This window comes from Electrona antarctica, assembly GCF_951216825.1.
Source record: "Electrona antarctica genome assembly, chromosome: 23".
Lineage (NCBI taxonomy): Eukaryota > Metazoa > Chordata > Actinopteri > Myctophiformes > Myctophidae > Electrona > Electrona antarctica.
Window position 1 is genome coordinate 5,511,157 of NC_136804.1, and position 15,738 is coordinate 5,526,894.

General features: G+C 44.6%; 1 long non-coding RNA gene across 1 annotated transcript in view; it reads left to right on the forward strand.

Annotated features, from left to right (window-relative positions):
• The first annotated feature begins 1,959 nt into the window (after window positions 1-1,959).
• LOC306916029 overlaps window positions 1,960-15,738 on the forward strand; it is a 333,469-nt gene continuing 319,690 nt past the window's right edge. The window contains exon 1 of the long non-coding RNA XR_013788916.1: window positions 1,960-2,208. This is a non-coding gene — a long non-coding RNA (uncharacterized lncRNA). The remainder of the gene's footprint in view (window positions 2,209-15,738) is intronic.

Consider the following 15,738-nt stretch of genomic DNA (forward strand, 5'->3'; position numbering starts at 1 on the left):
CCCGATCCCGACGGCCCTTACTGCATGTCGCCCCCTCCCCCATCTCTCTCCCCATTTCCTGTCAGCCTACTGTCTGTCCCTCCATAAAAGAATATAAAATAAAGGCGAAAGCCACAAAAAAAAAAACATTTAAAAAAAAAAAACATCTGCATTACTTCATTTACAATAAGTCTACACAATCATTGTTATTTTGATTGCTTGCCTGTTTATATCTCTCCGAATGTATCAATCAATACAGCATGGAACGATAACAAATATTCTATAAGTTTTGGGTCTGAGAGGCAAAATATCATCAAATGGCGGTCTGTGGCTCAAATGGCAAATAAATAATGGACCTAGTATGAAAAGGGTTGAAAACCACTGTTGTAGAGGGACAAACTATAGCGGAGCTAATAGAGGCCTGGGAGTCCCCGACTCCCCAGCCAAGTATAGGTTTTAACCCATGTTGGGGCGGGAACCCCTTTTGGTGTTAGCATTATGTTATGCTTTAGCTTTTGAAAAATAACACCCGTGTGAACTGAGTGGTGTAAGGTCTTATATAGACTGATCAGCTGTGGTCTGACGTAATGTCTGACGTAATGAAATCACACCCGTGTGAACTGGGTGACCATAGCAACCATGCTCATTTTTTGGTACGAACAGACAGACAGACAAACAGACAGACAGACACGTAAACTAACAAAGCCAGTTGTAGGAGTGGTTTACACCACTCAAAAATAGCAGATCTACAAGCTCATAGCGCGCCACCGAGTGGCGCGCTACGAGCTTGTAGGTCTGCTATTTTTGAAAAATCGAAGAACCATTGACATAGAAACATAGCTTTTTCATAAAACTGTCAGGATGTAGAAGACATTTTTAGAATCTGATCTCAGGTCAAAATGGGTTAAAGACAGCTAGGTAAATACTCAAACAGTGGCAGATCTAAAACAAGAAAAAAACATTCCTGCCCTCTGTGAAAGTTGGTGATCTCAGGCTATAAACTAGAAGCTAATAAACTATGAACATTTTCCAGGCCAGCCAGACACAGATTACTGAACCTCCTACAGCTCGGGCTCCCGGTTCAATGTATCGCAGCCGAGCAACACTTTGTGGAGAATTTAGAGAGTTTAGCCATTCATGGTGTCTGGCCCTTCAACTGGCTAATTACCCCGCCTGTGAATTTATCGATGTGTGACATTTCTGTACAACTAAAGAAATTGCTAAAGTTTTGTCAACTGCCCTGCTTTCCAATCCACTAAGCACAAGCCTTCAGCCTTAGCCAATAGCATCTCTGACCTCTGAAATGCATCAGGACATACAGTAGGCCTACTACAGTATTTATATTAGCCTGATTGTCAGACTCTGGGGCAGTATTATGTGTGTCTTAAGTACCAGGTCTTATTACTTAACTTAAGACCTGGAGGCGTGGTCAATGCTGTTTGGCCACTCAGAATAGCCAAATGGCATTGATCACGCCTCCAGGTCTTAAGTTAAGTAATAAGACCTGGTACTTAAGACACACATAATACTGCCCTCCTGAGCCTCCAAAGAACCAGTGTGCTCAGTCGAGTGGGCGGGGTCTATGGGCTGGAAACCAGGCTAGTATTTTATAGCATGGCTCTGCAGGAGGCTATAGCCGGCTGCACGTGCGTGCGTGTAAAATGTCTTGTGCATAGACTGCACACCGCCAGTAGGACATAGGCTACAAATAATCATTTTACAATGGAAGTAAAAGCGGAGACTGATGTTCGATATACACAATGGAGCCACGTCGAATCGTGTGGCTCTCAGATCCACCTGATTCGTGTTTCGGGAATCATTCACAGAACATGAATAATGAAGACAAACACTTTTTCTGCAGTGATCTGTGCTTAGAATGTGATCAACCGATAATCACCAGTATACAGTTGGAGGCCATCGATATTGTCCTTTTCTTTTTGCTGAGGTTTGCGTGATCTGCGCAAAAGAACAGTTAACCCATTTTGGGCGGGAACCCCTTTTGGTGTTTTAAACATGTTATAATTTAGCTATTGAAAAATGGCAGATCTACAAGCTCATAGCGCGCCACCGAGTGGCGCGCTACGAGCTTGTAGGTCTGCTATTTTTGAAAAATCGTGAAAATAATTATTTCAGAAAACTGGAGGATTTAGAAGGATTTTTTTTTAATTTTGAGGTCAGGTCTAAATGGGTCAAATGATAAGGGACAATATCGGTGGCACCCAACTGTATGTTCTTATCAGAACCATGCAATGGAGCCAGTATGGACATTTCCACATACTGCCTACCACGAGTACGCGGACTAGGAAATGTGGAAGTGAAATGACTGCCGCCTAAGCGAAAACATAGTGAAACTGTGCTATACAAGAACTTTGCTTGATTGATTGTTTACGTGGCCGGTTAAGACTGAGGTTAGGGTTAGTAGTCGGACAACGCACCAAACGCAACGGCGTACAATGTCTGACAACGTCAATATGTAGAAAATGTCCACAGTGGCTCCATAATTTGCATGGTCTTGATAAGGGCTAATGGCGGAGATTCAAAACCGCTCTCAAAGGGCACCTACGGACGGCTGCAATTCGAAACTGGCCTCCGTAAAATCTGAATCCCCCCCCCACCGCCCACCCCTTTTTCCCCTCACTGTATATGTTTCTTTTCCCTTTTTACCTCCATTATGATGAATTCCTGTTCTGTTCTTTGTCTATATAGAAGTGTCTATTTGTACGTCTCTAAATGTTTTTGATGAATTGAACATGGTGGACCCTATTGGAAACAAGTGTAATGCTTAATTGGGTCGTCCACTCACAGTTAACAGCCTTTGTATTGAGTTTGTGCTTGAAATGTACTGTAATTCTGCAAACTGTTAATAAATATTTCAATCAATCAATCAAAATAATCTGATAACATCCAAAACCGCTAAAATATGGCATATAGGTTTCCACCACCATGTTCACAGTTTGTGTTGCCAACAAGGCATGAGAGACTCCATGTTTGCATTTGCAAGCAAATCATCACCAAGGATTAGGGGGAAATTAGAGCCTCCGACACAGTTTAGTGTATATTTTCTCTGCCCTCAGTTTCTCAGAGTTTCTCATCTGCACACACCAGTGTTGATTCCGTCTACTAAAACAAATGACAAATACCTTTTTTCACTGACAAAAACGAAATTAAAACTAGGCTATGATGACTAAAACTAAATATAGACAATTTCATTGACAATCAAAACTAGTAAAATGAGTAAAATGTTAGGATCGAGGGCAGGGCCGGATCTACCATATGGGCACTTTGGGCACGTGCCCAAAAAAAAAAAAAAAAAAAAAAAAAAAGGGTTTTTGTTTTTTTTAGCTCCACAGAAAACTTCCCTGCTAATCCGAATTACATAAATGGTGTCTAAAAAGATTAGTGTTTTATTGTTGGTGAGGTCAGCTGAAAAGTGCAATTGTGTGTAAAGCAGCAACAATGCGCTAGATGGGCTGTCACTCTGGGGGGGGGGGGGGGGGGGGGGTAGGCGACCGGAAATAGGCCAATATAAACGGCATAAAACTGCCCCAAAACGGCTCCAAAACAGCAAAAATGTTGCACGCGCATGAAGGGGGGCCCTTCAAGCTTCAGTGCCCAGGGGCCCTCAGAGGTGTTAATCCGGCCCTGATCGAGGGACTATAGTGGAGAACAGATCCTGTAAGGATGTTTGCTTGCGCTGGGTTTTCCACTCTGAAAGCAGCTCTACAAGCTCACAAGGTGTTGCAGAAAATATGTCTATTTTCAACGCCATCAAGGCCCACCCAAAATACATTTGTCAACAAATTCAAGTCATTTCATCAACTAAAACAAATGCAATTTTATTAAAAAAAGCAAATCAAACTTATAAGACTAGCCTATCTTGTCTATCACTGTATGTGTCTTTTATAATTATTTCTCCTCCTACTCAATATCAGCATGTTGCATCATTTATTTGGCACAAACAAGGGACTAAATTAATTTCGCTCCTATGCCACCAAAAAGGGGAATGCCCTACCAACAGTCATTAAGACATGCGAATCCCTTGACTCCTTCAAAACCGTTCTCAAGGGGCACCTACGGATGGCTGCAATTCGAAACTGGCCCCGGTAAAATCCCTTGTACCCCTCACTGCATGTTTTTTTCCCTTTTTACCTCCTCTATGATGATTTCCTGTCTTTGATTGATTGATTGATTGATTGATTGATTGATCGATTGATTGAAGTATTTATTAACATTTTGCAGAATTAGGCTACGGTACATTTCAAGTAGGCCTACAACTGAAGACAAAAACTGTCAACTGTGAGTGGACGACACCATAAAGTATTACACTTGTTTACAAGAGGGTCCACCATTTTCAATTCATCATAACATTTAGAGACGTACAAATATACACGATATATATAGCCAAAAAACAGGAAATCATCATAGAGGTAAAAAGGGGAAACAAAATATACAGTGAGGGGAAAAAGGGGTGGGTGGGGGATTCAGAATTTACGCAGGCCAGTTTCGAATCTTCAATCAATCAATGGCATTATTTATAAAACAAATTGAACACAACGGAGACAGCGCTTCTTTCAGCTGACAAGTATTAATAGGCTACTATAATCATTTCTTGTTTTTTTCTAAAGGCATTTTTAATGTCATGTCTGAGAACTCTATGTTCACTACTGTTCAGACAAACAATTAACAAATTGCATTGCATCACAACATCATTGATTAAAGCGTCTAATAGCTTTAATTGGTCCATAGCCGGACCAGAGTTGCATGGAAATACAAAACATGTCTAAGCGCAGCTTCAGTGTGCACCATCATCAAACACAGGGCAACATCAAAGAGAATACCTCGTTGGCGGCTTGTTGTGGAACAGAGGTTCTTCTTGTTGAGCAATGAGTTTTTGACCGTCTCTCCTTGGCTTCTTCAGACTCAACGTCTTTAAAGATGGAGTGCCGCGATTTTTTTCCACCCTAAAACATGATCATCAGGTATTATTATAATAAGGAGGAATAACTTTTTCCAAAATGTGTACAGTATTTGTTAAAATCATGCCTTTATGTGGACAAGCCCACCCACATTAAATATGCCTGGTTTGCCTGGTGGGTGGTGACGGGTGGTGATCCACCTGAACTGAAGCCGCACCCACAGCTGGTTCAGCCTCCAGGAAGAAACCCTAAATGCAAAGTGAATACACCATTGCACATAGAAACGACTCCAGGGTGTCTAATGAAGTACTGTCACCTCATAGACACATGAAAAACTGGAAAAATACAAAAATTGTGGCACTCCATCTTTAACTTTAGCAGCACGATATAACACTAAGCAAGTCTACAGAGCTTATACTCATGCAGTCATTCTGAGTCATACCTCGAGTCAGAGTGACAGGTTTGTTTAACCACCTGTGTGCAATGACATGCAATTAAGCATCAATCAATAAAATGGTAAATGGTAAATGGTGCATTTATATAGCGCCTTTATCCAAGGCGCTTTACATAGATTGTGCATTACATTCACCCATACATTCATACACCGATTGCGGCGGAAGCCATGCAAGGTACCAACCAGCACATCGGGAGCAATGTGGGGTTCAGTGTCTTGCCCAAGGACACTTCGACATGTAGACAGGAGGAGCCGGGATTCGAACAGCCGACCCATGGATCATTGGACGACCTGCTCTACCTCTTGGGGGCCGGGGGTGACTGACAGATCGGTGAGATCCAATCAGGGCGTGCGAAAATCTCTGCCGCGACCCGCCGCTCTAGACCAGAAACCTAACACATTATAGCTCAGGCTGTCACAGAGATCACTCCTCCGGTCATCCCACCCGTCTCCTCTCCTCTCCCCGTGCAACTCGCTTACAGGGAGGTGCTCCATTTGCACTCCGTCTTCTCTCTCATTTGGCTTTCTTCTGTACACTTCCCATCTCTGGTAATGGCGTTTACCCAAAGATTGGTAAACGCCATTACCAATCTTTTTCCCCCCTCCCATCCACGTACTACTTAGTCTACTTTACACCTCCTATACCACCATCTCCATCAATCTCTCTCTGCTCCCTCCCACCTTTTCAATCCATTCCATACATCTAAGGATTCGGTCTCACTGGGACCGGCACTCAGGTGTCGTCGCCCCTCCTGAGTGATTTATCGTCTTTCAAGATTGCTCCTGTGCTCAATGCACTCTGGTCCCCCAATTCCACACACACACACACTCACTTCAACCCCGTCCTGGAAGAAAGAGTCAGTGGAAAACAGGGGAGAGAAACTGGGAGATAAGCAAATGTCCACCCATTTGGGACCTTACAGTACTGGCAGTGGCAGCTAACGCGGTGGGACCTTGGAATGGTTTTCATCTCTTGCTATTCCTGGTTGGAACCCCATTCAATTGGCAGAGGAAACCCTGCAATAGTCTGATTGATTTGACATTGACAATGGGAAGAGAGTTGGCTGGTGGACGCAGGCACGGGAATCTTTTGGTTTGCGGATAAATTAGCATTACGGTTATAGCTAAACTGCACACTCTCTTCGCCAACAAGCCAATTAGACAGACCACAAACAGAGGAAGCGGAGTACCCTATGGTGATAAAAAGAAAAGCAAGGACCAGCTCCCAGGAGCGATGTACAAGATATTCCCAGCAGGGACTGTATTCCTTCGATGTTGTCTCCCTTTCACGCTCAGAGATGCGACGCAAACCTGGGGGCAATCATTAGGCTATAGGCCTCCCGGCCCTATATCTTTGTCCTTATCTGTAGGCGTCTCAGTTGCTTTCTTCTTCGGTGTAACAAATGGCACATAATGGGCAATTAGGACTGAACTCTATACACACATGGGGGTCGACAGGTATGTCAGGAGAGAAGACCATGGACCAAAGGGCCATTTCACTGCTGGAAGAAACTGCGGTCAGTCAACGTTAATATTTGTAGTAGATAACAGTAGCACAATTTGAAATTTGCACCCTATGGCCAGACAAACAATGAAGTCTGTGGATTGCTGAATTCCTACAATGCCCATAATGCTTTAGTGCACTTCCCCTCCTTGTGGAGAGGGGGGAGGCGGCATGGAGGTGTGACTTTGTAGTCCAGGAAGGAAGTGAGACCACATTTTCATGACAGGTTTTTGGTCATGAACATGGCGTCATGACTAAAAGATATTAAAAAAAAAACATAATTTACAGATATAAAAACCCCAGGAAAGTGTTTCTTGTGTCCTAAACATCATTAAAATAAGCTCTGGTTACTGCCTCCCCCTGGCCAGCCGGGGCGCCTGATGGAGGGGAAAGGAACTGGTTGGAATAACGTGTTCCTTCCAGGCGCTACGTCCAACCAGGCATGAAGGAAGCATGAGTTCAAGTCCGTTGCTCTCCCCATGTCCCCCATATATGGGGACTAGGTTGGACGGAGGGTGTGTAGAGCCCAGGATCACATTAGATAATTGACACAGGGGTGAAAAATGGGTTACAAAATCGTGGGATAAAAAAAGATAAGAAAAAAAAAAAGCTCTGGTTGCAAAGGGGTGAAGTGCCCCTTTAAACATAGAAGGTTGATCATGACTTGTGGATAGCAAAGCAGACCATGAGTGAACATGATTTAAATTATTATTATTAACTAACAAAAAATAAAAGGTATCTCAGAAGCTCAGGCAGATAGCATGCGCTCTGACCAAAATAATCATGTGTCCGTACTCCGTACCGTGCAGCTTGATTCATATACTTTGTCATACAAAACGTGTTGCTGTGCTGGAAATAGCCGCTCTACAAGTTGTCAGCTTCTCGATCAGCTATTTTTCCCGCAGGCGATGCCGTTGTGTGACAATGAATAAATAAATTAAGCAGAAGTCTGGCTCACGACCTGTCCCGGGGCCATAATCTTTTTGAAAAGACAGATTTTTTTCCCCTGCGCATTTTTGATGGAGGGCACGTACACCTCACTCTTTCAACACAGCTGTCCCAAATGTATGCTAATCCCTGTGGCACCTCCTTGAAATCGCAGCACATATGAAAACTGATTGGCTTGTTTATTTCCAATCCGGTGTTATCTCTCCTGGCAACGGGTGCAAAAACTCCTGTCAGGGGCCGAATGTTAATGTTTTTTTAACTGCCCAGAAATTGGAATGGGGGGGGGGGGGGGGGGGGGGGATGCTTATGCAAGGCAGTGAGAGAGTTGGTAGAGAGAGAGAATGAGACTGAGAGAGCGGTGTTCCCGCTCTCCTTCATTTTGTAATTGGAAAAACAGATGATATTGGCGTTAACGGTCTTTCAAAGCACTTTTTCATCCACTAGTGTTTACTGCCATTTTTTTTTCTCCCCTAGAACTGTAATGTGGCACGCACACGCACGCACGCACGCACGCACGCACGCACGCACGCACACACGCACGCACACACACACACACACACACACACACACACACACACACACACACACACACACACACACACACACACACACACACACACACACACACACACACACACACACACACACGTGCTCATTCAAAGTGTGGACATTTTCAAGCTCACTTGTAGATCTGTCGCCTCACAGCTAGAAGGTCCTGGGTTCGATTCCCACTGGGGACGCTGTGGGTGCTGGCGGCGTGTTTCCTCCTCCGCGTCATCAGTGCCCATACCCGAGGCGGGGTTGGCGAAAGGGCCTTTCTGTGTGGAGTTTGCATGTTCTCCCCGTGTCCCCTAGGGTAGGTACCGTCACAAAAAACATGCAGTAATCCTGGACTCTAAACTGCCTCCCCCTGGCCAGCCGGGGCGCCTGATGGAGGGGAAAGGAACTGGTTGGAATAACGTGTTCCTTCCACGCGCTACGTCCAACCAGGGAAACTCCCCCCTGTCAGGTGTAAAGGAGCAACTTGGACACTTCAGGCATGAAGGAAGCATGAGTTCAAGTCCGTTGCTCTCCCCACTGTGGCGACTGTGGCTCAAGAGGTAGAGCAGGTCGTCCAATGATCCATGGGTCGGCGGTTCGAATCCCGGCTCCTCCTGGCTACATGTCGAAGTGTCCTTGGGCAAGACACTGAACCCCAAATTGCTCCCGATGTGCTGGTTGGTACCTTGCATGGCTTCCGCCGCAATCGGTGTATGAATGAATGTGTGTGTGAATGGGTGAATGTACGTAATGCACAATCTATGTAAAGCGCCTTGGATAAAGGCGCTATATAAATGCACCATTTACCATTTACCCATGTCCCCCATATATGGGGACTAGGTTGGCGGAGGGTGTGTAGAGCCCAGGATCACATTAGATAATTGACACAGGGGTGAACAATGGGTTACAAAATCGTGGGATAAAAAATATTATAAAAAAAAGAAAAGTCTGATCTGCTATTAAACGGCGTTAAACTCACCAACATTGCCACGTGTATAAGGGAAGCTTGAATTATCCTCTTTCAATCTGCAAAGCGTTTGTTTCATAAAAATCCACTGTACAGTTGGGTGCCACCGATATTGTCCCTTATCATTTGACCCATTTAGGCCTGACCTCAAAATTTTTAAAAATCCTTCTAAATCCTCCAGTTTTCTGAAATAAATATTTTCACGATTTTTCAAAAATAGCAGACCTACAAGCTCGTAGCGCGCCACTCGGTGGCGCGCTATGAGCTTGTAGATCTGCTATTTTTCAATAGCTAAATTATAACATTATAAATTATAACAAAACACCAAAAGGGGTTCCCGCCCAAAATGGGTTAACTGTCCTTTTGCGCAGATCACGCAAACCTCAGCAAAAAGGACAATATCGATGGCCTCCAACTGTAGGTGTAGACAGCTACTTTCGGCTAAGAAATTCTGTTCGGTGACAATATCGATGGCCTCCAACTGTAGGTGTAGACAGCTACTTTCGGCTAAGAAATTCTGTGCGGTGATAATATTTAGTGTTGGAAGCAGATCAAACGTTTCTATTTGGATGGCCGTCAATGGAGGGTGTTGCAATCATTTCCATCATGGATTCACCCCCTGACCTAGTCTACAGTAAAGCATTCTGGGATTTGAAGTTTGCATTGTTTGCACCAGGGGGAAGCCTTTGAAAGAGAACTACAGTTGGTGATATGGACAATCAAATATCACATTGTTCTTGCCCAAATGCCTCAATATTTATATTGTGACGATAATATGAATTTTCTTCATCACAATATAATAGGCTATATTGTTGCTGTCCGGCAGAAACTAGCTGTATTCATGTAATCCAAATACATATTCGTGCCCCGTTAGCTGACCTCGTTGGCCTTTAAACTTTCCCAGCGTTGCGTGCGTACCAAGGGGCCAGTGATTCAACGTTGAAGCTCTGGGCCCTAGTGGTAGGAGGAGGGACTACAGGCGGACCCGTGGATTCATGACCGGGAAACCCCGTGCAGCTGGGCTTTAACATTGAGCGCTCGGTTGCACTTCCGCATTTGACCACCAACATTTGGTGGTCAAATGCGGAAGTAGACGTTCTGAGATTGTACTTCCGGCAGTCTTCCGGGTGCTTCAAAACGCCACTGAGCAACTTCCACTGACATGAATAGCGGAGGGGGCGGAGCTTCGCGCCAGTTCAGTCTCTATCCTTTTATATACTCTATGGTGCGTACTCATCCAATGTAAGACTTGCAGTCAGATATTGTCCTCTAGTTTCAGATCGATTTGAAAGTTCTGGCAGAAAACATATGTGCCATTAGTAAAAAAAAAAGATCTCGACTTTTCCATGAGCTGCACACTTAGGTTTTTCAGAAAACTGTTGGGATTTAAGACATTTTGTAGAATCGGATCTCAAGTCTTAATGGGTTAAAGGCCCGTGTTGACAGGTATAGAGCTCACAGAGGGAGACATTCAATTAAGAGGCCCGTCTTTAGTGTGCGAGGGAGATGCGACCAGGCAGCACGCGTTGCTGAGCCATGACCCTGACACAATGTGACGATGACGATGCCTCCTCTCTTCTAGGGCTGGAGGAAGAATCTAACGTTGAACGAGATTTCAGAATGGTGGCTATATTCGCCAGTTCAACGTAAGCCCTACTTATACTTAACGTCTGTCACTACATGATGTTTCTCAACCACCCCCCCCCTCCCCCCTTTGAATATATATTCTTTCAGAAGACGTTTTATTTATTTCGACGTCAGGCCTAAATGGGTTAACTATACTCGCACGACGAATGGCAAAAATAGCCGATCTACAAGCCTTAAAATCAGGGACGGCTGCTTGGCATAAGCAGTCTGTGGGGTTGGTTGCGTATAGGGCCACAATCGCACACTGTGATGATGATGATGTGGTCAAGAAGAGGAGCCAGGTTTCATCTGATGTAGGAGCAAGAAGAAAGGCCGGAATGTTCACAAGATCCTCAATTGAACGGTTACTGTGGCTGAAATCTGAAATGACAGGTGAAAATGATCAGCCTGGTTAAATTATTAGTTATAATAGGGGAGAGAGAGAGAATATTGTTTAGTGGCCAGTGGAAATTGCCGATCTACAAGCTCACCACGCCTTGCCAGGGACAAATTAGCCATTGGGCCAGTGGGGCCGTGGCCCAGGGGCCCTTGGCTCTCAGGGGCCCTTCGGGGAAATTGGACCGTGCAGTACTAGTGCCCTGAAAAGGACTCCTGGGGTCCTCCGTTGGCCATTGATTTAGTTAAATTTAGGTCAAAAGCATGATTAAAAACATGGAAAAACACAAAAATGTTGCGTGCACGCGCGCTATGGGGGCCCTGCAAAAATGACCGGCCCAGGGGCCCTCATGGGGGTTAAATTAATCCGTCCCTGCGCCTTGCATCACGAGGTGTTGTGAGCTCATAGACACCCTTGTATGATGAAGTACTGCATTTACCAAAAAAGAAAAAAAGTTGAAATATTGAGATGAGGTTTCTGCCCGACAGCAAATATAAAAAGAAGAAAAGAACACGAACATGGAACAAGTCAAATGAGGAAGGCACAGTCAAACCAAACACACCAAGTCCAATATATTGTAATGAGGGGCATGATTAAATGTTAGCAATGGCATTGCAGAAGGCAGAAATGATACTTCTGCAGACTGCAGGTGAATATTGCATAATAAAATAAATACCAGCAGGAATATCAAACCACGGCTTCATGTGCATGATTGAAAGTGTCACGGTTAAAGAAATGAAAAGCAGAGCATCCGGGTATGAAAGCACATCAAACAGCAGTAGGTATAACATCACGATTTAATGGTGAATGAAAAACTAAATCGTATATAGAAACTAGACCAGTGGGTGTTAGAGTCACCATCGTGTGCATGATACCAAAATGAGCTTGTAGATCTGCTATTGTTATTTATTTATTTATTTATTTATTTATTTATTTATTTATTTATTTATTTATTTATTTATTTATTTATTTATTTATTTATTTATTTATTTATTTATTTATTTAATATGGATGCTGGGGGTTCAAGTCATTTCACTTGCTTGCCTCACATTTCAAGAATGCATGTCCTTTATGTAAACAATGTGAAGTAACATAATAGATAAGATCCAACAGGAAGCATGCACATGGTGGTTCTCAAAGTGGGGTCCGGGGGACCCCCGGTGGTCTCTGAAGGGGTTCCAGGGGGTCCCCAGCCTAATTATGTATAGTTAGAGTTATGGTTTTGTAAGTCTTAACAGTGTACAAATGGAACCAAATGGACCCGTTTTTGTTCCACTGTGAGAGTTAAAATAACACAGGCGATACTACAGTGGAGATCGGGGGGTCCGTAGCCGAATACATAATGACACCGGGAGTCCTTGAAATTAGATTGGTTGAGAACCACACATGCGTTAGAGCATCTCGTGGCCCAATTATGTTCCCCTGGCCCAGCAGTTATGAAACAGTGATTTGGTATTACCGTAACCAGGTCAGTGATATAGTAGCCTATATGAGGCTCAGTCAGTGCCACATGAGATGCATACATACCTACATGCATCTATACCCGAGTGCCTTTATTATGCAACATGTCACCCGGGCAGCGTTAAGGTACAGCATGTTGACACATTGAGGACAGTGTGCCACATATTGTGCCTTGGAGCATGGGGATCACAGAGCCATTAGGCTACATTGTATATATTGCATTAAATAAATTAGGTTAGCCAGACATTTGGCCCTCATTTATCAATCGAGTGTAAAATCTGCCCCAAATTCGAGTGTAGGATTCGTAGTACACCCACGTCGGGTCGGCATTTACAAAGTGATCGCAGACAGCTGTTTCTTCCTTAATTTCGTTCGGACGTTTATAAATGTGACGGCTGAAATCTATCTGGCACGCCCTATGAAATCAAGCCTCGCCCTCGTTTTTGCGACATGAACAACTGCCATACGACCTGGAAACCATGGTTACAGGAAGAAAAAAAAGGTTCCCTCGCTGCCCCCTCTCTCATACACAGACGCACGCACACGCAACTAAGGCAACTTGCAACTTGTTGTATCTTAAATAAATAAACCTGCATGAATTAAATAAAGCTGTATAAAGGCCTACCCTGTCTGTTTCTCCTCTCGCTTCGCTTCCCTTGCTGCCTGCCTCACCCCCCCCGCACGCACGCACGCACATATCGCAATTTGCAAGCGTCACTGTGTGTTGTTAGTTGTATATTCAATTATTAAAGTCTTTTTAATTTAATATACAACAAGATATATTAGTGAACGAAAACCTGAACCTGTGAACCATGAATTAAATAACAAATAGGCACACACACGCTGCTGTTTTGCATAGGTGCTCCTCCTGTCCTGTCTGTCTGTCTCTCTCTATCACTGTGGTCCGTCCGTGACCGTGACCAACTGACCATGCACCGCACGTTCGACAGTATTTAGATTGCCTCGCAGTCGCTCCAGTGGCATGGGCACTGGTGGTGGTGGGCTGGCTGGGTAGCCTACCTATCTCCGATGCTGTTCCCACTTGCGCTGGCACGGTACATTTGGCATTCGAGCGACGCGTCGGGTTTATTAAACTAGGAGGAGATTGCACATACAGTAACTCCAGAAAGACATTGGCCTGCTGTAGATTAGGCTACAGTAGGCTACCCACGTTGGGACTCTCCGCAGCTGCACTAGCCTATATAGTAGCCTACTCTCCAACGTCCCGTCATGGAAATATTTCAGCACAGACAGCCCAAATCCTCGCATGTATGCGCTCATGCAAAACACTGTTTAAATGGCTTGCAACATTGGCAAAACATTGTTTTTAATTGCGCGATTTTAATTACTTGTAAAGTTGGAAATCTCCTACTAATTTCATATGACACAAAGACACATCTTATATGTATTTAGCCCATATATACCTATACAGTTTTATATAAACATTTTAGGAGTGAATACATATGTTTAGATGCCTGTGACAGCCTCTCAGCTGGTCAAACAATGCTGCTCCGCTGTTCTACGACAGAAAAACAGGTGAGGACAAAGCGTACGACAGCTCCCGACCAGACGTGAGTTTTGTCTTGGCACAAGATCATTTTCAATCTTTGGCGCAAATGGTAAATGCCGAAAATTGCGGTAATTTCGGCGTACACCCATATTTTGGCGTACGCACGGTTGATAAATGAGGGCCATTGTGTGCGTGCGTGCGTGTGTGCGTGCATGTCTCTCTCTCTCTCTCAAAGTGGTCGACCAGAGTACAACAACTATGGCTATGCACACCTCTAGGCCCTTATAGTCCCTTCACATCCCACCCTCACATTCACCTGTGGGTTGGGGGCCTTCTGGTGGGCGTGAGGTAAATGGTAAATGGTGCATTTATATAGCACCTTTATCCAAGGCGCTTTACATAGATTGTGCATTACATTCACCCATTCACACACACACATTCATACACCGATGGCGTCAGAAACCATGCAAGGTACCAACCAGCACATCAGGAGCAATTAGGGGTTCAGTGTCTTGCTCAACACTAAGTCTGGGGGAGCCCGGGTTTGAACTGGCAACCTTGCGGTTACCATCTAGCCACTCTACCCCTGAGCCACCGCTGCCCAGGATATTGCAAGTGGGTCCCCGGATAATTGACAAAGCACTGTAAGATTTTAATGACTAGTCCTTACCCGTTCTGAATATATGAACAGCAAATGATGTTCAGTGTGGGCAATGTGATAGGGGGGGGGGGAATTGTTTACCCGTGTGGGTCTGCTGCGCGGAAAAGTGTGTCCCAGTATTAATCTGTGTCCGTCCCAACATGCATTTCACTGGTGACACTGCATGGTGACACGTGATTTGCGGGGAGATGTTTTTTAATCTTTAATTAAGATGAATGTTAGACTGTTTGGCGTGTGTAATGCAGGGCAGATTGAGGTTGGAGGACAGGGCTGTGCGGCGCTAGGTTCCGTGAGGCGGTCCGTGCGTCGTGGTGTTGTGAGATGGCGCAGAAAGCGAGCAGCTGTCTTGCTCTATGCTCAAGGACTGTCTAAAGAGGACGAGATGCGAAGACTGTACGGGCGACGCCATGTTGCTTATAGTGCTCCATGGAAGGAAAGAAACATGAGCAGTTGAGACCAAGGAAGCTGAACGCGGAAGTGTTGGCTGCATATAGCCCATTGCGCATGTTTCTTTCCTTCCATGGAGCACCATAAGCAACATGGCGTCGCCCGTACGGTCTTCGCGTCTCATCCTCTTTAGAAAGACCTTGTCTATGCTAAGGAAGTACTCTGACTGACTGACAGACAGTCCGCTAAATTATTAGATTGATAATATAAAATGAATGTAAAAAAAAAAACTATTAGTTCCTCTGATCCAAGCACCGCAGTCAATTGATTGATGATCGATGATGAAAGGCATGTGGCCCCGTTCTGACCACGGCAGTCGTGCGGCCTA